Below are 26,651 nucleotides of genomic sequence, written 5' to 3'. Positions count from 1 at the left end.
TATCCAATTTGTACCCTCTCCTAGAACTAAAAAAAAACACCAAAAAAACACCAAACACACACACACACACACACACACACACACACACACAAATAAATAAATAAATAAATAAATATAAATAAATAACCTTTAAAGGAGGAGAGAAAAAAAGCTTTCAAATAAACTGCGCTGCTTAGATTTGAGTGGTAGTCTGCAGATCTTGCGTTTGCTCGTAGGACCTCTTTTAAAACTATAATAGCCGCGATATAAGGCACTCCTTCTTAAGTTCCGGGTGCTGTGCAAGCTTTCAGTATTGTGTTAATTAGATTCTTTCAGGATGCAAAGAACAGAGATATGATCATTTGGCTCAATTAATTTGGGCTTATTAAAAATAATACGATATGGGGAAGTAGAAAAGATAGATAAAGCTGTCATTGGCAGGCACTTGGAACACTAACTTTTCATTATAGCTGCTCAGCAACAACTGAGTACTAGGAATAGCCCCAGTCTAGGAGGATAAGCTACCCTTTGGTGACTTCATAGGAGCCCCAGGCTTCTTGCCAAGCGCATGAGTCAGCTGTCCTGTCTCTATTTCCCTCTACCTGCTTATTTTTTCGAATCTTGCTACTGACTACTCACTTTCTCTCTGCCTCATAGCTTTGCTTACTCATGGCTTCTGTTTCCTGTCTTCCTTCTCCCTACTTCTGCATTTACTCAATGCTGACTCTCCCTGGATGTTTCACACTCTAACTCTGTAAGATAGAAGCAGGGGCACGCCTCTCTGCCAGGCATCATCATGGGCCATGAGTCTTCAGGTCATGTCAATCTCTGTTGAGCTGGCAGGGCTACATGACAAAAATACCAGGCTAACATACCCGTAACCCACCTATAAAATAAGCTCTCTGGTGCTTTTCAGGAGAGAGCAATACAACTGGCTAAGTGCCTTAAAAGGCCTGCACAAACGCTATTATTTAACTTTGTAACTAAGCAAACGCACAAGTTTTATATAGAGTAAATCCTAGCATCATCCTCCTCCTCATTTTATCTACCTTGTATAATAATATCTAAAGTTCAACAAATACTATATTACATAAATGTATTGCTCTGGCTTATCAAATATTCTTGTTACTGGAGAATAGTTTGGTATACTAAATGAGTATCGTCGATTAAAACAAAACACTAGGATGACAAAGCCTAAGGGCATAATCCAGCAGTTTTCAAGTTGAGGATGTAATACAGCAGTGGGGGCCAGGCAGGAAGAAAAAGGAAGCAGCAAAACCAGCTGCTCAACCAGAGCATCCAGGAATTTATTTTTTTCTATTTTTCACAGGACCAGAAATTTCTGCCTTAAGAAAAGATTCCATAGCTTAACAAAAGGTTTGAAAGATATTTTTAGAGCTAAACGTTCAATTCTCAGTTCCTCTTCTCTCTTTGATATGACAAAATGCATAAATTATTATTTTTTTGTTTTGTTTTGCCTTTCTTTCTTGGTTTTAAAAAATGGAGATAGTGGCAGTTCTTTGGTAAGTTTGCTGTGTGGGTCCAAAGAAATGGAGTATATAATGCAATGCACTGGCATCTTGAAACTGGGTAAGAGTTGGTTTCTGTCACTAAGTACTAATTGTAAACCTCTACTGGTCATGATTTCACCTGTCATTGCTGGTTTAGGTAAATATTTTTCAGCATCTTCATAAATAAAATGCTGGCTAACTTGAGAGTTATATACAGTGTGTGCTATAGAAATATATATAAATACATATATTATAAATATCAAACTATAGTATTGGGAAAACTTAGCATTCCAGAACTTTTTCATTGAATGCTCAAAGAATTAGGAAGAACATAAGGAAAAGATTATTGTGGGTAATATGTATGGATTATTCACACATATTATCTAACATGTAACTCAGTTGTATTTTAAGTCATAATTTCTTTAAAAAGAGTTTTTCAAATATAATGTATTGTCATTGTTATAATTATGGACCCATTCCTGGCTTTATATACTTCTTCTTTTTTTATAATATATTTTATACAGAGAGGAAGGGAGAGAGATAGAGAGTTAGAAACATCGATGAGAGAGAAACATTGATCAGCTGCCTCTTGCACATCCCCCACTGGGGATGTGCCTGCAACCAAGGTACATGCCCTTGACCTGAATCGAACCTGGGACCCTTCAGTCTGCAGGCTGATGCTGTATCCACTGAACCAAACCAGTTTTGGCTATATACTTCTTCTTAACAGCATTTTTAAAACATTAATTTTACCTATGGATAATGTTCCATTTTCCAAATCTTTCCAACAGTGAAATCATCATACAAGATACACAATTGTAGATATCAAGAACACGAATGCAATTATAAATCTATTACCTTACATGTACAAATGTTGGTGATTTCTCTCTCTCTCTCTCTCTCTCTCTCTCTCTCTCTCTCTCTCTCTCTCTCTCTCTCTCTCTCTCTCTCTCTCTCCTTCTCTCTCTCTCTTTCTTTCTCTCTCTCTCTCTTTCTCTTTCCCCCTCCTCTACCTCCTCCCTCTCTAAAAATCAATTTACAAAAAGCATGTTCTTGGGTGAGAATTTTTTTAAAAATGTGATCTTAAACCACTTCATCCTTCTAGTAAGAATAATCAATGGTCATATGCCTCAGAAGCATGGGCTAGCGTCGCTCAGTATAATCCAAGTGTTGCAGTCAATCCATACTAGTTATCAAGGGGATAGTTAATATCATTCATACTTCATACATGTTGGGAGAGAGACCCCAGAAAGAACCTGGGCTCATTTACTGGAACCAAATTTGCCACATGCCTCTTGTAAAAATCCTTGGAGAAAACTTTCTCAGAGATCCTATGAGCATTCTGAAAAACTGTTTCAAGGATAGGGCAGCTGTAGGACAATCTTTTGTCTTCTAGAAAAATTGATTTCCAATAGAAGTAAGCATAATCCACAATGCAAGTCACACTGTAATGTTTAAGAAGTAAAAAGAAATATGTGAAATTAATTTAGTAATTATATTTTATGTTATCTCAACATGTCATTAATATAAATGTTATTGAGATATATTTCATTCTTTGTACTAAGTCTTTGAAATTCAGGATGTGTTTTAAACTTATGGTACATCTCAATTCTAACTAGTCATATTTCAAGGGCTCAGTAGCCCCATGCAGCTAGCTAGTGGCTGCTATTTCGGACAGACCTGGTCTGGTCTAGGGTTATGGAGAGGTGGTCCTCAAAGTATTGTCCTTTCTTTTCAGGAGGACCAAATTCTTATGAAGATTATTCCTTACCCATGTAAAGGGAGCTTGAAAGCCCACTCTATGATTCTTCAGCTTCTTTTTATCCTGTCACATGCATGTTCCTTTCTTTCAATTAATCTGGAAATGCAAAAAGTGGGGCCAATTCAACACATTTTCTGTATTTTTCTCCATGAAAAGATCTGGTTTAGAAAGAACATGAAGGGAAGACATATCTGAGCTCAAACCCTATCTTTATCCTTACAACTACTGCAGAGACTTCCACTCATCCCTAATGTCTGCCTTCCCCTTCCGTGGAGATAGAAAACTTAGCAGGGCACAAAGCCACTGAGAAAAAGAACTGTTACATTTCCAGTCTATTAAGCAGCTAGACCAAAGGCTGTAAATGGAAGTGTCATAGGGAAGCTTCCTAAAGAACAGCATGTATACCTTCTTTGACCTCTTCTTCCTTCCTCCTATTTAGAGCACATGTGCTTCCATTTTGGATCAGGAGGTCAAGCATACCCTGAAGCATTGTAACAGCTCACTTCACAGACTTTTACACAAGAGAGGAATAAACTCCATAAGTGCCACTGCAGTTTTGGATTTTCCATCACTTGCAATGGAAATCCTAAAATATGACCTTGGGGGTAAAGACTTAACCTCTAAGTTCATAAAAATTAAATGTGAAAATGTTCTAGTGCTTAGTACAAAGTAGGCCTGTATACAGTTATATCTTTAAAATATATTTAAATGACAAATCCACTAATTGTGTAGGTTTCTCAATACAATCATTTGTTCCTCTTCCAGCTCAGCTTCCTGACTTCTTTCTGACCTACTTATAGATGATCCAAAGATCTTCACTGCATTTGCATTCTCTCCAGAAAGTCACCTGACTGCCAGTATAGTCATGCTCATGAATGCCCAGTGGCTCGGAAAAGCCTCTGTACGAACCTGTGGGATAAATATTCAGAAAGGCATTCTTAGAGCAGTTGGCAATGCTATTGTGGAATTTGTGAAGCAATAAGATAACAAGATCACGAGGCCCTTCCTCTCAACCAAGCAGATCTATTTACTGTACTATTATTTTTCATAGGAAAATAACATCATGAAAGGATTCTTTTAACAGGTTTCTCACTTTAGTAAGAAGCAGAGGGTGAAAAGCATAAGAACACCCAATGTTCTATCAGTTGTTTTCAAGTTCTTTTTTTGTAGAGGAACAATATGTGAAAATTTTCAAGGAGCCCTATGTTTTAATAAAATTTCAAGTGATATAAGGAAGCTTTACTGCCCACATAATTGAAGGTTCTAGAGGATGCCAATGTGTTTAATTTATACATAACACATTTTTTTATACCTCATCATTTATGATGCTTCCAAAGAATGGTTAAAAACAAAAAAATATTTAATAAAAAAAAAAAGAAGGCATAGGACTCAACCTAAAAGAACTCCCAAAGACTAAGGCACACAATAACTGAAACAATTTGAGCAACAAAATAAATTATATATAATATTGGTTTATAATTCAAAGAATAAAACAACATCCATACATCCATACTGATATAAATAAATGATTGAATAACTAAATACAGTGGGGATGAGGGTCAAATCTTTTTTTGCAAGAAATTGCAAATAATATATTTAGATACTTTTGCCCCAGAAGGTAGTGCATAATTTCCTGTACTTTGGGTATGGGCTAGACTTAGCGACTTGCTTTCAAAGTATAGCAAAGAAACAAGGTCTGGAAAGAAAAAGTCGTAACTTTACAGTGGAGAAATCTGGAATACATCACCTTAATTAACCAATCAGTCAAGGTTAATATCAGTGATAAGTCATGTGAACGTCATGTACATTATGATATGATACAATGCCAATGGCACTTTACCTCTGTGGAATTCTTCACCAAATCCATAATCTCATTCTGATCATAAGAAAATATCAGACAAACCTAAGTTGAGGAATATTCTACAAAATACCTGACTGATACTATTAAGATAGGACAACTTAATGGGCTGAATTCTGGAACAGAGAAAGATGTTAGTGGAGAGAAAACAAAACAAAACTGGTGAAATCAAATAAAGTCTATAGCTTAGTTAATAGTTTTGAAACTATTACCAAACATGATTACTAAGATGTTAACATTAGGGGAATGTTGAAGGAACATTTGTAGGAAGCCAGGTGGGTGCTGTTAAAGAACAAAAATTCTTTCCAGTAAATTTGAAGATCTAATTGGCTTTGCTGGGCAATTCATGAATTGGGTAGCCTCCCCTCTAGGAAGTACAAAGCTCTGAGAAGATGTACTGTAAGGAAGGCTTTTATAGTCAGAAAGGGGGAGGGGCAAGAAAGTTATTAACAAGAAAAGAAAGGATTGTTTCAGGCAAGGTTACCCTCCCTTGGGGAAAGGTTGAGATCATATCAGGCAAATTGATTCAGCTTACTTTGTGTGTTTGTGTGTTGGGGTGTATAGGTGGAGAAGTGGATGGAGAGGATTATCGCAACAGATTACCTCAGGGGTACCTACCAGAAAACTCCAGACTGACTAAGTTTATATTCCTGGAGAAGTTTGAAACTGCAATGAGATCAGGTATCAAGTCTAGTTTCAGTGTGGGCTTTGGCACAAGTGACTCTATTTTGGGTCTGTGGTTTTCTCTTTAACAATGCCCAACACTATTCTAAATTATAAATGTAAATATAGTACATAAACATATACACTGAGTGGCCAGATTATTATGACCACCCCATCAATACTTTGTTGGGCCACCTTTTGCCTTCATTATTGTGGCGATTCTCCTTGGCATTGACTTCATGAGATGTTGAAAGGTGATGCTAGGAATCTGACACCATGCCTGATGAATAGCACTGTCCAGTTCTGTGAGATTTGATGGTTGACGGCTCTTTTAACTTTATCCCACAAACGCTCAATTGGATGGAGATCTGGTGACTGTGGTGGCCACCGAAGCAAGGTAAAGTCTGCCTCATATTCTTGAAACCACTCCTGCACAATACAAGCACCGTGGCATGGCGCATTGTCTTATTGGAAGAAGCCATCTCCATTGGGATACACCATCAACATGATAGGATGAACTTGATCAGCAACGATACTTAGGTATGTTGTGTTATTCAGACGTTGTTCCACATGAATTAAAGGGCCCAAATCATGCTAGGAAAACATGCCTCAAACCATAATACTGCCCCCATTAGCTTGAAGGATTGTACTTATGCTTGTGAGATGCATGCTTTCATGCTGTTTCTGCCAAATTCTCACTCTGCCATCTGCACGATACAACTGGAAACATGATTCTTCAGACCACATGACGTTTTTCCAATGCTCCACTGTCCAATCCTTGTGTTCCTGTGCAAATTGGAGACGCTTTATCTTGGTAACTGCAGAGAGCAAAAGTGTTCGAACAGGCCTTTGGCTTCCATATCCCATACGATGCAGTGTATGGCTAATTTGCCTACAAACATCAGGTGGTCATAATAATCTGGCCACTCAGTGTATATTACTATGTAATATCCATAGAAGAGATAGTTCTCCCAAGAATTATTAAATAAGAGAAACATACAGGGAGTTAAAATACAAAAATGAATCAGAGCATATATGACAATCATCTTTAAATGATGGTTAATATTTGTATAATGCTTAATGTATACCCTATTCTAAGCCCTTTATATATGCATATGGAATCATTTAATCCTACTGAAACTCTATAAAGTAGGTACTATTACTATTCACAGTTTTAGAACTTTTTTATTTTGAAATAACCATATATTCATGGAAAGTTATAAAGAAATATACTATATAGAGAAGTTCCATGTATATTTCCTCTAGCCTCACCCAATGTTAACATCTTACACCACTATCACAATATCAAAACCAAGAACTGATATTTGGATAATCCACAGAGTTTAATAATATTTCACCACTTATACAGGTACTCATTTGTGTGTGTATATTTTGTCCTTTGTATTATTCCCTCAGAGGAGGAAACTGAGGCTTAGAAAGGCTCAGTAATGTTCCCAAGATTACTTGATTTGTATATTGTAAAGTTGTTCTTCAAATGTGGGTAATTTAATTCAGAGTCCATACTCTTAATCACTAAGCTCTACTGTATCTCAGCTTCGAATACAGTAGTAACTTGAAGGGATGTAATCATTTAAGCATATCTAAAGAAAGAATCTATATATATAAAGATCAAGGGTCATAATATCCACAATGACTGGAGGCTCAACTGAACTGAACGCCAGGCTGTGCATGCAGCAGGTGAGTGGGATGAACTGCTGACCTCTTGAAGAGACAGAGAGGCAGAGCTGATCAGTAGTGGCCTCGCCAGCAGCCAAGCCTCTCTCTCTCTTTCAGAGGTCAGCAGTTCAGCCACCTGCCAGCAGCCAGTGGTGGCTGCTGATCATCCCCACCTCTAGGATCAGGCCTGGAGATAGGCCTGGAGATGCTGACTGGCAGAGAAACTGACCAGTCAGCACGTAATCTGGGTGAACTGTGAAGGCAGAACCTAAGGTGGGGGCTGAGGAGGAGTTTTAAGGTAACAACTATTTGGTGTAAGATGTAAGAAAGCAGTTCAATTTTTTTAACGTCCGGTTTGGCATATGGCTGGCTATCAGTCCAAATATAGGGATTATATGTTTTTGTCTGCCAAGAGCATCCCCTCCTGCTGAAAAAGGCTTCCCCTCGCCCCATTTAAGCAATCCTATCCTACCTAATCTATCTATACTAATGAAAGGGTAATATGCTAATTAGACCGGGTCAACTGGCCATCTTCCAAACACCCAACTTCCTTCTGGACAAAGCCATGTGGTGGGGGCCAAGGCAGAGACCATTAGGAGTGATCAGACTGGCAGGGGAGGGCAGTTCGGGGTGAGATCAGTCCGGCAGGGGAGGGAAGTTAGGGACGATCAGGCAGGGGGGCAAGGTAGGGGTGATCAGGCCAGCAGGCAGAGGGGCAAGGCAGGGGTGATCAGGCCAGCAGGCAGAGGGGTTAGGGGAGATCAAGCAGACAGGCATGTGAGTGGTTAGGAGCCAGTCATCCCAGATTGCGAGAGAAATGTTCAACTGCCAGTTTAGGTCAGGCCTTTTGGACATCCCCTGAGGGTTCCCAGAGTGGGGAGGGTACAGGTTGGGCTGAGGAACCCCACTCCGTGCACGAATTTTGTGCACCTGACCTCTAGTGTAATCATAAGTATGTATAAGGTTAAAGGTAACAGGTCAGAAGAAAACCCTTTGAAGAATAGACTGGCACCAACCTAGCTTGTAACTGTCTAAGGACAGATTTGTGACCAACTGACTTCAAATACTATGATGCAGGCATCATAAAAAGTAATTCTTATCATTAAGAAAAGAGTATTTCAAGCTATCTGAAAAGAACTACATCTCAGGAACAACAAACAGCCCTTGTTCTTATTCATGGCCACATGAACATTAGTCATACATTTATTTATAATGTCTCATAAAATATGGAGTCTTCAAGAACTATCATTGTAAACTCAACCAAAAGCTCCTTGAGGACCGGGATAGTGTCTGTCTTGTTCATGCTCCTCTTGTTGAGAGAGTGAATGAATGATTAAACACACTGATCAGTGGTATGTCAGCAGCACCTGCCCCTCCCCCACCCCCTCACACACATATTTTGCTGGAATCCTTTAAGTGCTTTTTACTTCTCTTCAATTTCCAACATCTAATCTATTCTCAAGTCTTAAGAAGCCCTTTACCATTTTTTTTTTACTCATTTCTTTATTTATTTTTTACCACCAAATCTACTCTCCTATCTACAGTAGTATCCATGTACTCGGCCTTCCTTCCTCTTAAAATGGAATTTATAAATGTCCTTTCTCTTGTCTAAGATCAAGGCCTCCTTTTTTTGTTTTTAATTTTAACCAAGGAATCATTTTAACAAGGATTTCCCCACCCTTTTTTGTTTATATGCCCATAAGTCAAATAGAAAATAGCCATTTATTCATATGTAGTATATTATAATAGTTTAAAATAATTAAATTTTTAAAAGTTATATTAATGTAATTTTTTAGAACACTCCACTTTCCTAGGCAAAGGGTTCCAGATAATGGATGTGTTAATTGACTAGATGGTAGGAATTCTAAGGTCATGTATGAAGATTGACTTTTTTAACAATGGCATTGGCATTTTAGTGAATACCAATATTTTATAGCATCATAGCAAATGTCAACAAGAAAATACTGATAGAAAATGGAGATGGCCCTGGCCAGTGTTTCTCAGTGGTTAGAGCACCAACCTGGGCACCAAAGGGTTGCATATCCAATAAGAGCCTCCAATAAGAGCCCTAGTCTGGGCTCTTATTGGAGGCAACCATTCTCTCTCTCTCTCTCTCTCTCTCTCTCTCTCTCTCTCCTATTCTTCCACGCTCTCTAAAAATCAATGGGAAAAAATATCCTTGGGAGAGGATTAACAACAAAATAAATGGCAATGATAGCTTTACTAATTAGAGATTGCATATTAATAAATATCAGTAATACTATATTGATCCTAGTAATTATGCTTGACACTGAGGAGTTCAAAAAATAAATCAATATTATTCCTGGCTGGTGTTGCTCAGTGCTTGAGAGTCGACTCATGAACCAAGAGGTCACTGATGTGATGTGATTCCTGGTCAGGGCACATGCCTGGGTTGCAGACTAAATCCCCAGTAGGGGGCATGCAGGACATAGCCGATCCATGGTTATTTCCATCTGCATACAAACATGACTTAATGTCATCCATGTTAAAAAAATAAATGATTGAAACAAATCCTTTGACTTTGTCTTTAGCACTACAGACTTTTTTTTTTTTTTTTTTTTTTAATCATCTTCAGGACAAAATTTTGAAATTTGTCCATGTTACCCGTCTCCTTTTTGCCCCTGTAATCACTACCATCAATGTTTTGTGAATACCATTCTACTGAAATGGAGTTTATTAAAGCCACCAACTCATTTCATTTTGAAAAATTCCTACAGGTCAACTTTCCACCTATCTTTTGACTTGTTTGCTTACTTATTCTTTGCTGAAACATTTCCTTCTCTAAGCTTTCCTGACATCACGTGCTCCTGATATTATCCTGTTGTGACAGTTCCTCTTTCCCAATATCCTTTGCTCCTCAGAACTCTTTTTCTCTCTAGTGACGTCATCCAGGCCCATGGTCTTGGATACCTGCCATATATTTATGACTTCCAAGTACATACAGTTCTGACCTTTCCTCTCATTTCCAAACTCATATATCCAGGAACCTACTGGACAGCTCTTCTTGGATAAATTACAGACATCTCAAACTGAACACTTTCACAATGGAGCTCCTCATTCCTGGCCTCTCCCCCTTCCCACTCTGTCTGCCCAAATGTCATCTCGGTAAATGGCCAAATGACACACCCAGGCCAGAAAAAGTGGCATTTATCCTTCATACTGTTCTCCTTGTGACACATATTCATTCATAGACAAGACCTGTCAGTGACAACTCCAATATAGCCCAAAAGTGACCACTTTTCATCAATTCCACTGAAGAACTTTGGTCAAAAATCTCCCTTATTCCTCACCCAGTCAGCTGCAACAGACTCCCAACTGTTCTCAGGACTTTCTTTCTCTCTTGCCCCACCTATCTGTCTATTTGCTGCTTAGGACCCACAGAGGTCTTCACAAAGCATATACTGTACTGACTTCTTTTTTCTTTCTAAAAGTATATTTTTATTGATTTCAGAGAGAGAGAGAGAGAAAAAAAGGAGAGAAATATAGAAACATGAATGATAAGAGAGAATCATTGATTGGGTGCTTCCTGCATGCTCCCCATTGGGGATCAAGCCTGCAACCCTAGATATGTGCCCCATCCAGGAATTGAACCGTGACCTCCTGGTTCATAGGTCAATGTTCAACAACTGAGCAACACGGGCCAAGCTGTATTGACTTCTGACTTTAATAACTTTCTTTTGCCATTAGAATAAAATCCTAACTCCTTTTTATGGTCTACAGACCTACATTATTTAGCTTCTGCCTACCTCTGTAACCTCATCTCCTTCCATTCTCCCCTTTGCCTGTATATTTCTTCTTGCCATACATAATTTCCTCTGCCTAGAATATTTTCCCACTGATTTTCTCTCCCAGGATAACACCTACTCATTTTCTCAAGCCTGAGCTCTGTGAAGCTTTCCCAGACACCTTTCTCAGCTAGACATACTTAATTGCTCAATAATTGTCCCTTCCTCGTTCTAAGCTTGATTCACCTCAGGGCTTTTGCACTTCCTGACTCTTCTGCCTCATATGCTCTTCCCCCAGAAGTCCTTATGGATGCTCTGTTTCAGTCATTTATGTCTTAGGTCAGATGTCCCTTCCTCAGTCTTTCGTTGACCAGCTGAGGTAAGGTCATTGCACATGCTCTCTAATCCCCTCTATCTCTTCCCCTAGTTTTTCTGTCTTTATATATCACTTAGCATTATCTGCAGTTATTTTATTCACTTATCTGTGTACATGGTTTTTTCTGTGTCCCCCCACATGCAAACTCTGGTATATAGTAGATGCACAATAAAGAGTTTGATGCGTAAAAATCGCCAAAACCGGTTTGGCTCAGTGGGTAGAGCGTCGGTCTGTGGACTGAAAGGTCCCGGGTTCGATTCCGGTTAAGGGCATGTACCTTGGTTGCGGGCACATCCCCGGTAGGGGGTGTGCAAGAGGCAGCTGGTTGATGTTTCTCTCTCATCGACGTTTCTAGCTCTCTATCTCTCTCCCTTCCTCTCTGTAAACAATCAATAAAATATATTTAAAAAAAAAAAAAAAAAGAGTTTGATGCGTAAAAATCAAGGATGGTTTACTATGTGCTAAATTACCATACCAGGTGATGGCAAATATTTGAATAAAGTATTGAAATATATATATATATATATATATATATATATATATCCAAAAACAATCATAATACAATAGGATAAGCTCCACTGAAGTACTATGTATAACCAGTGGTGGACTCAGAAGAAGGAATAAGTAATTAATTCTACTTGAAGAGAGGATTGACTAGGGAGACTTATGTGGACAAAAGGGGCCACATGCTGACCTGACAAGCTCAGGGGAGGCCTGCATATTGGTCTTGCAAACTCAGAGACCTAAAGTAACCACAAAGGATGGTCTGAAATGAAACTTTAACTAAAAGCAGTTATGGTGGGTAGTTACATCCTAGGCCGGTATCTCTGCTGACAAGGTCAACCTTTACTTTAACTGAGCCTATTTGTCTTTTTGCATCTATAATAATATACCCTTGAAGTGTCTGGGTAACTTGTAACTTCCCTTTTTCTGGATGCCAAGACAGATATTCAATGTTGTCATGTTAATTGTTCCTGCACCCACCTAAGTATTTGTCTATCATTTTACTTTTTATCCAATCCAGAGGTTCTCCCCCCCCCCCACCCCCCCCCACCCCCCACTTTGCTTTCTTCCGCCTCTCTAGTCTATCACCAATGGATTTCATGTAACCCACCTACATTCCTTCCTTTGATTGCAATATATAAGTATAGATGTAACCCACCATTCTCTGGAGCATTATCTCAATTCATCGAGGTTCTGCTTCCTGGCAATTGTCAACAGATTGGCTCAAATAAATTCACAAAAATTATTTACAGGTTTGAATATGTTTTTTTTTCTTTATTAAGTTATTACATATGTCCTTATCCCCCCATTACCCCCCCATGCCCCCCTTGTTTTTATGTTAACACTTAAAAGAAGTGCCATTTGAATTGAGCCCTGAAAAATAGATAGGAGCTGCCTTTTAGTGATTTTAGAAAAAGCACATTTCACTTACAAAAATGGAAGGAAGGAAGAAAAGAAGGAGGGAGGGAAGGAGGGAGGAAGGGAGGGAGGGAAGGAGGGAGGGAAGGAGGGAGGGAAGGAGGGAGGGAAGGAGGAAGGAAGGGAGAGAGGGAGAGAGGGAGGGAAAGAGGGAGGGAAGGAAGGAAGGAAGGAAGGAAGGAAGGAAGGAAGGAAGGAAGGAAGGAAGGAAGGAAGGAAGGAAGGGCATATTTCAGGCAGGGTTCTAAAATACAAAACACCATAGAGAAAAAAATTGTTTTTAAAGATGACAGGGCACAAAATTGATCTCCGGATCAATGCCACCCAATTATCATCTAGGAAGGGCCTTTTTGTAGAAATCAACAAGCTGATTCTAAAATTTAAATGGAAACACAAAGGACCTGGAATACAAAGGAAACTTGAAAAAATTGGAGCATCTGTACTACATGATTTCAAGACTTCCTATAAAGTTACAATAATCAATAAATTATAATATTGGCATAAATATTAACAAAGATCAATAAAACAGAACTGAGAGCCCAAAGAGGTCTGCACTTAAAGGACCATTTGATTGACAAAGCACCAAAGCTATCCTATGGGAAAAATAAATTTTTTCAATAAATCATTCTGCAATAGCTATGTGAAAAATAAATCTCAGCCTCTACCTCACACTGTTCACAAAAAGTAAATCAAGTTAGATTACAGATCTAAATATGAAAGCTAAAAAAAACCACAAAGTTTTCAAGAGAAAAAATAGAAGAATATCTTTGAGTCTTGGAAATAGGCAAGTTTTAGACAGAAAATGGAAAGAATTAGCCATTAAAAAAAATTGAGAAGACTTTATAAAATTAAAAACTTCTGATTACCAAAGGATACTTATTAAGAAAATATATAGGAAAGCCACAGATTAGAGAAAACATTTAAAAAACTTATGTCTGACAGAAGACCTATAACCAGGATATATAAAGCACTCCTATAACTCAGTAATAAAAAGACAAAGATTTGGATAGATAGGTCACAAAAGGAAGAATACAAATATGTAGTAAGCACATGAGAAAGAGCTCAACATTATTAGCCACCAGGTAAATGCAAATTAAACCATAACGAGATGCCTCTACATACCCAGCAGAATGGCTAAAATAAAAAAGACTGACAATACCATATGTTGATGGAAATGTGGAGCAAGCAGAACTCTCATATGCTGGCAGAAAGTATAACACAGAACATCTTCTTTGGAAAGAGATTTGGCTATTACTTATAAAATATATAAGTAATATATAAGTTGTTAGGATCCAGCAACTCCATTAATATTTACCAACAGAAATGAAAACATATATCCAAAGAAAGTCTTATACAAGAATGTTCAAAGCAGCTTTCTATGTAATAGCAAAATACTAGAACTAGCCCAGATGTCTGTGAACAGGGGAATGGATAATCAAACTATGATATATCTGTATAAGTAAAGAGGAATGAGCTATTGATACACCAGCTACATTCAAAAACAGTATGAGAGTATATATATAATATAATTCTATTTACATTAAGTTAAGTGACAGGAAAAACAAATCTCACCTCTGATGGGGGGAAAAAAAAAAAAATGGAAGGCCAGGCTAGAAATTCCTGAGATGATGGTAAATTGCTCTGTCTCAAAAAGGGTTCATATTACCCAGCATTTGTCAAAATCCAGTAAATGGTGCACTAAAGATCTGCATATTTTACTATATATAAAATTTATCACAGCAGGAAAATAAAAGGCCATATAAACTAGTACTGATCTCTAGTGAAGTATTTAGGGGGAAAGACTACAGGTGACTGCAGTTTACTTTGATGGATAGAGGGATAAAGGGTTGAGTAGATACATGATAAAAAGAAGTACAATAAAACAGTAATAAAATCTAGGTAGTCGACATATGGATGCTCACTGTAATATTCTTAAAACTTTAAGAATGTATTCAAAATGAAATGTTGGGGGAAAAGACAGGGAGATGGGAAGGATGTGGGGAAATCCCAGACAGAGTTGTATGGCTGGGACAAGGCATGATTGAGAAGGAACTTTCATGCCATGCGAAGGAGTTTGTATTTTATCCTGTGAAGCAATGTTGCTCAATTGTCTTTCTATTTTCATTGCCAGTGTCTTTAGTCATGCCCTCATTAACTTCCATCTCGGCTTTTACAAGGTATTTATTTAACCAGATTGGATTGAACTGAATCAGATATAAAGGATGCACTTCACTTTCCTGTGACTTTACATAATGTTTCCTGCTTTAATCCCACTCACCTTTGAGATTTTTGCACATAAATAAAAACTGTTATTTAAATGCATTTCTAATTGACAGTAGTTTCAAAATTATATTTTTTGTTTCTGCCTTTAGGGCCTTGTTTTTCTTTTTTTTTCTTCTTTTTTTTTTTCTTTTTTTTCCCCCAAATAAGCAAGGAGCACGTGTCAAACGTAAGTTGTTTTTTTTAATGGACTATTCATTTTTCTCAGTTTTAAATATTCAACCAAATGCTGAATTGAAAATACTGTAGTAAACACTAAGGAGTGGCATGAATTATCTTATTATAAAAAACAGTTCCTACCTCCAAGATCTTGATAGCCAAAATTCCTACATTTCACAAAATAAATATTTTTAAGTATATGCTTCATTAGCTGGACAGACGTGTATTTGTTAGATTCTATGGTTTCCCTCTTTGAGTTTTTCTAATGCATTTGATAATGAGATAGCTATTTGCAAAGGTGTGATGGTAGATGAAATCATCAGTGTGGGCACACGAAGTGTTTACCATCCATGGAGATAAGGCAACGGGGACTGAGTGAACCGCGTTATTTCCCAACAGCTTCCTCCCAAATGCAAACTTGCCTCCACAAGAAGTTTTTTTAAAAAAAAATTCTTGAAACAATATTAGTTATGTACCAAACTATTTCTCTCTCTGAAGAAAATTTAGCTTATTTATTTCTTTTTTCTTTCTCTCTTTGCTAGTTCCTAAAAGGTGTTTTCAATTGGATAATTTTTAAAATGTGGGCATCCCTCAAGAGCTTAAATCTTCTAAGCTTACTGAGTAAAACATCTATTTGTTCATGAACATTCTTTCTGTTTTCGCCAACCTTTATATTCTCAGAGTTTTGCCTAGTGCCAGGCATAAAATATATAGGTGACAACTATTATTTGGATGTCCTAGTTAGTATATTAATAATTCTATTAACACACTGTTTCTATTAACATGTACTTGCTAAATAGAAAATCTCTATTGACTGGTACATCTGTGACTGGTATACCGTGATAATAGATATTAATTAAAGGTGAGTTTAAAGTTAGAATTGAGCTCTGGGCAAAAGCTTGAAGCTTATGAATTTTGTATTTGGAACCTTCCCCTTGTACCTTCCCCCTTTCTCTCCCACTTCATAGGATCATGCATCCTTCACTCCTTGTGAAAAATACTCTTTGCACAAACAACAACCAATTTCCTTGGTTTTTCTGCCCTAACACAACTTCCCTTTCCTTTAGGTATGCATTCTCCTCCAAGGGGACTAGGTGACTCAAGGGATATTGTCCCTACCTGTAGCTCCAGGGGCTAAGTTCTGATTGATCTGAGACAATAGTGACTTTCTCCTTCCCTAACCAGAGATTGATTTGTGCGTAATTTTTGCTTGTGGCATAATTCCAACCAATAGGACATAATGGGGAAGTTCATTTGCGTGCTTCAGGGAAAGGTTGAGCCACCCTACAGTGACACACAGGAAGAAACAGTACCATCTTCCTCTGGGTATTGTTGTGTGGTATCTGGAGTTTGGCCCTGGAATTGTTACAACCTTCTTTCTATTGGGTTGAAGATGAAGCCAACATGCAGAGAAAGGCAAAGACAAGAGATGACAGAAAAGTGGAGTTCAGCTCTACATGCGTGTAGCCTGTCCGACTTCTAATTTTAACTGAAATGTTCTGCTGCTTGCTGCTAAAACAAGCTAACTAATAACATTTCCTCTAAGTATTAGATATTCTCATATTTTCCTTTGGTACCCAAAAACCCCTTACTAGAAACCATCCAATCTACCCTCTATACCAGTAGGGTTCTTCCTTCTACACCACCAATTCTTTTAGTTCATTATTCATCAAACTCCCAATATCGACTGCCTCTATTTCCAGCTAGATTCTAGAGGGAAATCTATCTGACATTAATTTTCACTAAGATGTCTCATGGGAAAAACTAATCTGAATGGTTCTAAGGTAGACCATCTAATGGATTCTTTGGATCATCCATATTTTCAATGCAGAACTGGTTAACTGAAAAAATAAATTGACTCAAATTTAGGAAATGTGACAAAATGAAGAGAATTTAAGTAATGTAGAGAAATATATGAGGCTAGTCTAAGTTATATCAATATCAACATATTTATTCTCTTTTATAAATGTTTATCAGCTCTAAGTCTTAGAAATCTAATTATGTATGAGTGACATGCATAGGAATGTAATTAACTAGAATGTTTTTTCACTTTCAACCTGGTCTGGGAGATGAGGATTTAGTGTGTGTGTGTGTGTGTGTGTGTGTGTGTGTGTGTGTGTGTTTAATAATTAACATAAAACCTTTACTTAAAGTTTTTGTTGTTGTTGTTGTTAGGGCTAGACATAGATAAAATTGTTTGCATTAGAAATAAAAAAATATATTTTCTTTAAACAAAAGGAATACCTTAGCATCATATCTTATATATCCATTCTTAGAACTAATTCTGAAAAGTAAGGCCTCCTTGATGATCTGTGATTATTTACTTCCTACAAGGCCTATATATCTGAAGGATCTCATTCAAGGGGCTAGCTAGCACCATGGTCACATGATGGGCTCTCCAACATAATTGGCGCCACTTAATAGGATGGTGGTTACAACCGCTGTCTGAGTAGGGAGAACAAGTGCCCGAGGATCAATTTCACATCATCGCAACTGAAGATGTCTTTCTTCGAATTAGACTCTTCAGGGGATACTTTGAAACGCTCAGGTCAAGTGACAGAGTAGCTGAGAAATGCTTTTATGAGCAATTTATGATGAAAGGGGCTATTTTAAAGGCTAAGATAAGAAGAAGAAAAGAAAAGCTGATCCTTTCTGCATGGGATATTCCAGGCATCTCTTATGAGTAATGCAAATGAGAAAACACTTTCCTCACACCCCGTCCTGGTAGGTCTATTATTTCACCAGGTATAGAGCACCATGAAAAACGGGATTATGATTCATTGTGTACCTCGCGCAGAATCTGGTACAGAGGAAACATCTGATTTTTATTTACTGGCTATCCATGCAGTTGGAAGGCTGAAATGAAAGGGTCAGCTTTCCTCTAGCAGCAGCCATTGCCAGGTCCCTCAAAGGAGTTTCCTTATTCACCTGCAACAGTTGTGTTTATAGTTCATAAGGATTAGGAAAGGAACAAAGAGAGGTATGTATTATTGGGCACTAACTAACAATCACGACATGAACAAGTTGCTTTGGGACCCCAAAGTAGGAAGTAATCAACTGTCTGGGGGAGTCTGGTGTCTCTCCATAAAGGTCTCACAGTTTTGCTGTCAATCAACACACTGAGCATGCCCACTGCGTGCCAGTAGAAAGAAATGGGAAACCAACACAGACACAGGAAGGCTGAGTTCGGAGAATGCCCAAAGGTTGTGTATTGGTAGCATCAGGTATCTCTGGGGCCCACAGGGACATGGCGGGGAGGGACTTTTGGCAATAGAAAAAGTAGAGGCTGGAATAAGCCATCAAAATTTCAAGAAGAGGGAGTGATCTGATCAAATCTTGGACTTTGGAAAGAGTTTTATGTGAAGACTGAAGTATGGAGAGAGAGGTTAGAAGCAGAAGAGCCTGTTCGGAGGTCATTTTAATAGCCGTTAGGAGGAGATGATACTAAAACCATTTCTGATGAGAAAGAAGAATAGACCGAATCTAGAGATTTTTAAAAGACAGGACAAAAGTACAAAAAGAAAGGGAAAGTTGAGGAGTAGTCCTAGGTTTATAGTATAAAATTGAAGGAAACATAAACATACAGTTCATAAATACTCCTGTCTTTATGCATATCACTATATCCCTGAAGAGAGAAGAGCAGTATGAAAATAATAATTGATTAATAGTAATAGATAATTGATTCTAGACATGCAAGGGTACAGAGAATTAAAGAAAAAATCCTTACTAAAAAAAATACTAAGCTCAGAGAGTAAACATATTAAATAAAACATTCTCTGAAGCCAAAACCGGTTTGGCTCAGTGGATAGAGCCTCTGCCTACAGACTGAAAGGTCCCAGGTTCAATTCCAGTCAAGGGCAAGTACCTTGGTTGCAGGCACATCCCCAGTTTGGGGTGGGGGGGAGCCGGAGGCAAATGATCGATGTTTCTATCTCATTGATGTTTCTAACTCTCTATCCCTTTCCCTTCCTCTCTGTAAAAAATCAATAAAATATATATTAAAAATAAAAAAACATTTTCTGAAAATCAGTATACATAGTAACTATTATTATTAATCTTATTATAGGTGTTATTATTAAAAATAATAAAGAGTAACTCTTTAAAATAAACACCAGCTATACACAAGAAGCCATTTAGATTATGCTTTTAGGTTTTCAATAAGAATTTTCCTTTTTTAATTCTTACCTTGAGTTTTCTGACTTAATTCTCACATATTTAACCCTAAACTCATATCAATGAGTATTACTAGTTGTATTTAAAAAGAAAAGGAAATAACTAAGTCATCTGTTTTTACTTTTGATGCTGAGCTGGTCTAGACAGGATGAATTTATTTTAACAGAGTTTCGGCTGGTAGCCATTATGCCCTATTAGAAATGTGATTTCTTCGTTGAGGATATACTACTCTAGGATTTTCATTGTTAATCACAGCTTTTTGGTACTATTTGCCTAATGTTTTTAATAGAAATGTCAACAGTATAAATTTATGGTACATTATAGTTTTAAAATGCCTGTACAATTTTTATTTGACTCATAATGGACATTTGATGTAGATAGGACTGATAGAATTAATTCCTTAAAATTTAACCTCTTTATTATGAAATGTAACTCACATGTAATAAAGTGCACAAAGCATGTACAGCTCATGGAATTAAGATAGTCACCTGTGTAACCACCTCCAAATCAAGAACCATTATCAAATTCCAAAAGCCCCCTCAGCCCCTCCTCAGCTATCATCCCAACCTTTATAGTTTTATCACGCTTATTTGCGCCACTAAAAACTATAATTTTTTGTTTATGTTTAACTTGATTTCAATAGAATTGTATATTCTTTTGTGCCTGGATTCTTTCACTCAAGATAGTATTTTGGAGGCTTATCAATGTTGTTTCCATCTATAGTTCCTTCATTTTCATTGCAAAGGAGTATTTGCATTGAATGAACATCCCAGAATTTATTTATCCATTTATTATTGATGGAAATTTGGATTGCTTCCAGGTTAGGTTAATGCAAATACTGCTTGTGTGAACGTTCTTCCACATGTCCTGGAGTGCACATGTGCACAGTTTAGGTAGGGTAGATACACCTAGAAGTGGAGCTAGGGACTCACAGAATATGCACTACTTAGATAATACTACTTCGTTTTCATTCAGTTATACCAACTTACACCCCATCAACAGCATCTGGGAGTTCTTGTTATTGCACTCGCTGGCATATTGCTATTGCTGGTCTTTCATTTTACCCTTCATGGTGGGTGTGGAGTACTCTCTCCCTTTAATTTGCATTTTCTTTTTTTCTTTCTCTTTATTGAATTTAAAGTGGTATGGAGTTACCTCGAAAATTAAAAATGGAACTGCCTGAAAACCCAGCAATTCCACTTCTGGGAATTTATCCTAAATGAGATTTGCGTTTTCTTGATTACTACCACACCTTTTGTGTGTTTATTGGCCATTGGGTTTCTTTGCAGGAGGGGAGGCGGGGAAAGGGAGAGAGTGGCTTCTGAAATCTCTTGCCCATTTTTCTATTGGGCTATCTGTCTTTTTCTCATCAATTAGTAGTTCTTTATATATTTTGAATATGAGTGCTCTATATATTTTGGATATGAGTCCTTTGTCATTTATTTATATTACAGAGATATTTTTTTCTGGCCTATAGCTTGTTTTTTTGTTTTTTGTTTTGTTTTTTACTTACTTCATGGTGCCTTCTGGTGAACAGTTCTTAATTTTAATATAGTCAAATTTCTCAATCTTTTCCTTTATGTTTATTGTTTGTTTGTCATATAAAAACTCTTTTCCTACTTCAAAAACATAAAGCTATGTAATTTTGTAAATGCAGAAATAGACTCAGAGCAATAGGGTAGCTTGACAAACTTTATTTATTATTTTTTTTTTTAAATCAATCTTTATTGTTCATATTATTACAAAGGTTCCTCATTTCTTCCCCCCTCCACCAGGTTCCCACCCCACCCTCCGCTCCCTCCCCATCCCCCATTGTCCTCATCCATAGGTGCAGTTTATGTTCAGTCTCTTCCTCCCTCCCTTTCCCCGATAGTAAATCCCTTTTCAGATAGTAAATCAGTTACTTAGCATTTTCTCATATCAATAATACCTCCACATGCCCAATGATACATTTCACACAAAAGACATTTCCAAATAGGTCAACCAGCCTCATCCAGGCTCCACCCAAGGCACTCACAGATCAACACCCCAGCCCTATACTAACTCAACATATTCAGATCTAAGCCTTCATCACTTGATTCAGCAGACCCTCAAGTTCCCACAAAAGTTTCCAGCCATGTCTGAGAGGCAGCCATGGGGCAGAGGCAGGCGAGGAGCGAGCTGTTCTGGGCCTGGCTGCTCCGGGCCTGGCCTCTGTTGCTCTGGTTCATTCCACAACCAGCTGCTCCGGGTCTGGTCACTGCCGCACCCTGACCTAGTTGCTCTGGACTTGGCTGCTGCTGCTCCGGGCCTGGCCGCACCCAACCTGGATGCTCTGGGCCCGGCTGCTCTGGGCCTGGCCGCTCCCAGCCTGGCAGCCGCTGCTTTGGGCCTGGCCGTACCAGACCCGGCTGCTCCGGGCCTGGCCGCTCCCAGCCTGGCAGCTGCTGCTCCGGGCCTGGCCGCACCAGATCCGGCTGCTCCGGACCTGGCCCCTCCCAGCCTGGCAGCTGCTGCTCCAGGCCTGGCTGCACCCGACCCGGCTGCTCCGGGCCTGGCCGCACCCGACCGGCTGCTCTAGGCCCGGCTGCCCCGGGCCCGGCCGCTCCCAGCCTGGATGCTCCGGGCTTGGCTACTGCTGTTCTGGGCCTGGCTGCTTCCAACCCGGCTGCTCTGGGCCCAGCTTCTCCGGGCCCAGCCACTCTGAGTCTGGGTGTTCCTGGACTGACCACCCTGGGCTTGGCTGCCTCCGCCTCAGGCCTGGCTGCCACTGCCCCAGGTCTGGCTGCTCCAGTGCTGGCTGTTGTTGCTCTGGTTCTGGCTGCTGCTGCTCTGGGGCCTGGCCGTTGCTGCTCTGGGCCCGGTTGCCACTGCTTTGTGCCTGGGCACTCTAGGCCTGGCTGCCGCTGTTCCAACATTCTGTCCTTTTTTTTTTTTTTTTTTTTTTTTTTTTTTAATGCATATATGTTGCACTGTTGGCTGGTGAGTTGAGTTCTGACTTAGTCTTTGATTTTTCAAGATCTTCTTTGTATTCTTAAGTAATTTTACTATCTTTTGCTCTCACTTGATTTCTTCACAATGAGAACTTCTTTGGTTTCTTCCTCCTTGTCCTGGGAGCTCAGCAGGTTGGCCTGTGGCACCCCTTTGTTCTCCGCGGGCTCCCGCGCTGCTCCAGCCTGTTGCTGGGGTCGGTGCCAGCCAGGAAGCAGCCCACGGCCTTGGCTCCGTTGCCCGCGCTCAGAGGTCGAAGGCTCAGGGGCACCCCCCGCCCCCCCGGGGGCCCCGTCGCCCGGCTCCCTGCCGGCGCCCGGCTGGCCGGTGTCCTGCAGGGGCTCCTGCTCCCTGTCGCATTCCTCCAGTCTGGAGCTTTTTTTTTCTCCTTCCCGCTAGGGGAGTCTAGGATCAGAGTCAACAGACTGTCCTCTGCGCGCAGTGCACGCGACTCTGGGGGCTCCGCTTTTCGCCACTCCCCTGGGATTCCGCCTCACAGCCCCGTCTCCCCCTGCTCGAGCCTGGGTCCCCAGGGTCTGGTCCAGGACTGGGGTTCAGAGCAGTCACAACTGGGGCCCAACACGGCCGGGGCTCCTGTTTCCTTCCCTCCAGGGCAATCCCGCATCAGAGTCAACATTCCTTCCCTTGCAAGCAATGTGCGCGACTCCAGGGGCTCGGCCTTTTGCTGCTCTCACAGGACTCCACCTCACAGCCCCGTCTCCCTCTGCTTGAGCCTGGGTCCCCAGGGATTGGCCCAGAACTGGGGTTCAGAGCAGTCCAGACTGAGGCTCAGCGCCGCTGGAGGCCCTGTTCCTTCCGGCTAGGGTAATCCAGCATCAGAGTCAACATTCTGTCCTCTGCGCGCAATGTGCTCACGATTCCGGGGGCCCTGCTTTTCGCTGCTCGCCTGGGATTCCGCCTCACAGCCCCGTCTCCCCCTGCCGGAGCCTGGGCCCCCAGGGTCTGGCCCATAACTGGGGCTCAGCGCTGCCAGTTCGGGGGTTCAGCCCAGGCTGGGAGTTTTATTTCCTTCCTGCTAGGGAACGCCAGGCAGCACCCAGCCCTCTCCTCCTCTCTGGCTGTGACCTCTCCGCGCGCAGCATGTCTCTGTACCTTAGGCTTTTTTTCAGCTCCTCTGATTTTCCTTCTGGTTTTCTCTTTTCTTCTTGTTGTAGAATTTTCAGTCAGTCGACTACCTGTAGCTCTGGGCAATGTCCACTCTACATTTTAGTTGTATTCCATTGAAATTGTTGTGTGCTGCTGCGGTTAGATATCTACCCGAGCAGCCATCTTGGATCCTCCTCGGCTTGACAAACTTTAATCCAGGTATTTGACACCAAATTCTGTGCTGTTACCATTACACTATGCTAATGTCAATTTTTCAATGCAGACTTATTTTAATTTCTTTTAGATACTGATCATTTCTTATTGCTTGAGGTGGTACAAAGCATTAAGAAAATGGAGAAGCAGGTGATGGGACTTAAGGATAAAAAAAGTTCATAAAGGGTCCCTTCAGGTCCTCAGTCCAGAGGTGGGGAAGGAGGATATTTTGCAGAGCTTTTCAACTTTGACACCCATGCATTCTTTTCTCGGCTGATTAATATTCACATACTTCTTCTGATCTTATTTCTATCCTACACACTCTAGACTAAGCAAAATACAATGCAATACGGGATTTAAGTTGTGGAGAGTGAATATGCAGAGTCAATAAATCCCCTTAAAAATTTTTTTAATAGCAAAGGACATGGAAAGTTATGAAGAATGCTATATAAATAAAGCAGCAACCCAACATATTCCCAGTTAAATATGGGCCTCCCCAAGTTTCCATAGCGGTGCATAGCTACATATAATACCATTTTTGCTGACTAAAGATTCCACCAGATTTGAGAAGCATCCAGAGTTCTTGTGAATGCAATTTCCCCTAAACAGTTCCTCAAAACTCTAATTGCATCTCTGCCTGCTCACTGGGAGCAGATGACTGATACAAAGCAACTCTAGCACATCCCAAACATTCTAGATTACAACTTATTTTGATATAATTTTAAAGTTTCAAAAGTTACAAAACACACGGATCTCCCATATACCCTTTACCCAGATTCACCAAATTTTACATGTTGCCCTATTTGCTTTATCATTTTATCTATACTGCATAGATACACATATGTATAAATTGGAGACATCATATCCCTTTCTTTCTAAATACTTCATTGTGTATTTCCTATTATCAAACAGGAAATATTTATTTCCTACTGAATTAGTTGACTTTCTACTGTAAGGTAGAGCTTTCCTGTATGTATGTATTAATATGTATGTATGTATGTATGTATGTATGTGTATGTGTATGTATGTCAGTACAGGCTTATGGATTTTTGCTTTACTCAATGGGTTGTAATTCATTGCTATTATTATTGATTTTTGATGTTTAAATTATCCAAGGTTTGGTCAGTGGGAATTCCTCTACTTGCATCTCCATGGGACTTAAAGATAAGAGAAGTTCATAAAGGGTCCCTTCAGGTCCTCAGTCCAGAGTGAGGAAGGAAGATATTTTGCAGAGATTTCCAACTTTGACATCCATGCATTCTTTTATTTGTACGAAATGTAAATGTACCACAGCTGTTTTATCCACTTATCTACTGATGGGCACTTGGGCAGCTTCCAAATCTTGGCTATTGTAAATAATGCTGCAATGAATATAAGTGTGTATATGATCTTTTGAATTAGTGTTTCAGGTTTCTTAGGATAAATTCTAAGAAGTGAAATTGCTGGGTGATAAGGCAGTTCCATTTTTAAATTGTTGAGACATCTCCACACTGCTTTTCACAGTGGCTGCACCAATCTGCATTCCCACCAACAATACTTTCTCCACAATCTCACCAACACTTGTTGTTTGTTGATTTATTGATGATAGCCATTCTAACAGGTGTGAGGTGATATCTCATTGTGCTTTTAATGTGCATTTTTCTGATTAGTGACGTTGAATATCTTTTCATATGTATCTTGGCCATCCGTATGCCCTCTTTGGAGAAGTATCTATTCTATTCAAGTCCTTTGCCCATTTAAAAAACTGGATTGTTTAGTATTTGGTGTTGAGTTTAATTAGTTCTTTATAAATTTTGGATATATAACCCCTTATCAGATGAATCACTGACAAATATGTTCTCCCATATAGTGGGTTGTCTTTTCATTTTGCAGATGAATTCCTTTGCTGTATAAAACTTAACCTACTTTTTATTTCCCATTTAATATTGTGTCATTCATAGTGTTCTGTAATATAATTAACTGATTATTCTTCCTAAGTAAATTATTGGCCAGCAAAAGAGAAAAATGGATGAGGAGCTTGTAACATAATGCCATTTTCCCTAATAAAAATAAATCTAGAAATTACATATTGGTGTTGGAAGAACACTTGTCCCCACACTTTTCAGTTATTGCTTTCTCTTTTGGAATAGCCTACAGATTATAATTTCGATAGTAACTCAATTCTCAATTTCTCTTATCTGCTGCTGGGATTGCTCTTGGTTGGAGATGGAACTGGCAGAATAATCTGCTCTGCAGTTTAATCTTCAACGTCTTTTCCCCCTTCCCTCCAATTTCCTTCTCACTGTTTTATCACCATCTCCAAGAAGGAAGAGTTCAGGAAGACTCTGCTCCTCTCACTCCATTGTGGGAGACTTTCCTAATCTAGTGTCTATTCACTGAGATCTCAAAGACAGTCTTTCTACCATGACCATCCACTCCTGCTTTCTGAGGATCCATTAGATCCCTCAGGATGCAATCACTAGCTGACCTGCCCTCAACCAGTTCCTATTTTATCAAAATTGTGCTAGTTTTCCAAGAGCATGCCACACACTTCTACAGGATTGAGTTAGGAAATTTCTCCTAAAGTTAATTTCCCCCACAGTATGTCCATGGCATCTTCTATTTAGTTGAATATGCTCCCCAGAGCAAGTCATGTAACCCAACTTGCTATTTTGTTCATCTCACCCATATGGGAATCTGACATGTAGAAATGTTGACATATATAACTTTCTCAGATAAGGGAATGAATTCTTAGAGTCGGGATTTTAAAGTTCCC

General features: G+C 39.4%; 1 long non-coding RNA gene across 2 annotated transcripts in view; it reads left to right on the top strand.

Moving 5' to 3' along the window:
* The window catches only part of LOC311619181, a 62,622-nt gene that overhangs the window by 20,310 nt on the left and 15,661 nt on the right, over positions 1-26,651 (top strand). Inside the window, exon 5 of one of the 2 annotated variants that reach the window (XR_014794452.1) lies at positions 4,018-4,356. The exons of the other annotated variant lie outside the window; for it this stretch is intronic. This is a non-coding gene — a long non-coding RNA (uncharacterized lncRNA). Of the gene's footprint in view, positions 1-4,017; positions 4,357-26,651 lie in introns of those variants that run through there. 2 annotated transcript variants of the gene reach the window in all.

Source organism: Pipistrellus hanaki (assembly GCF_964339955.1).
Source record: "Pipistrellus hanaki genome assembly, chromosome: 3".
Classification (NCBI taxonomy): Eukaryota; Metazoa; Chordata; class Mammalia; order Chiroptera; family Vespertilionidae; genus Pipistrellus; species Pipistrellus hanaki.
The sequence above is the reverse complement of the archived record's forward strand: the minus strand, read 5'-3'. Positions and strand labels throughout refer to the sequence as shown.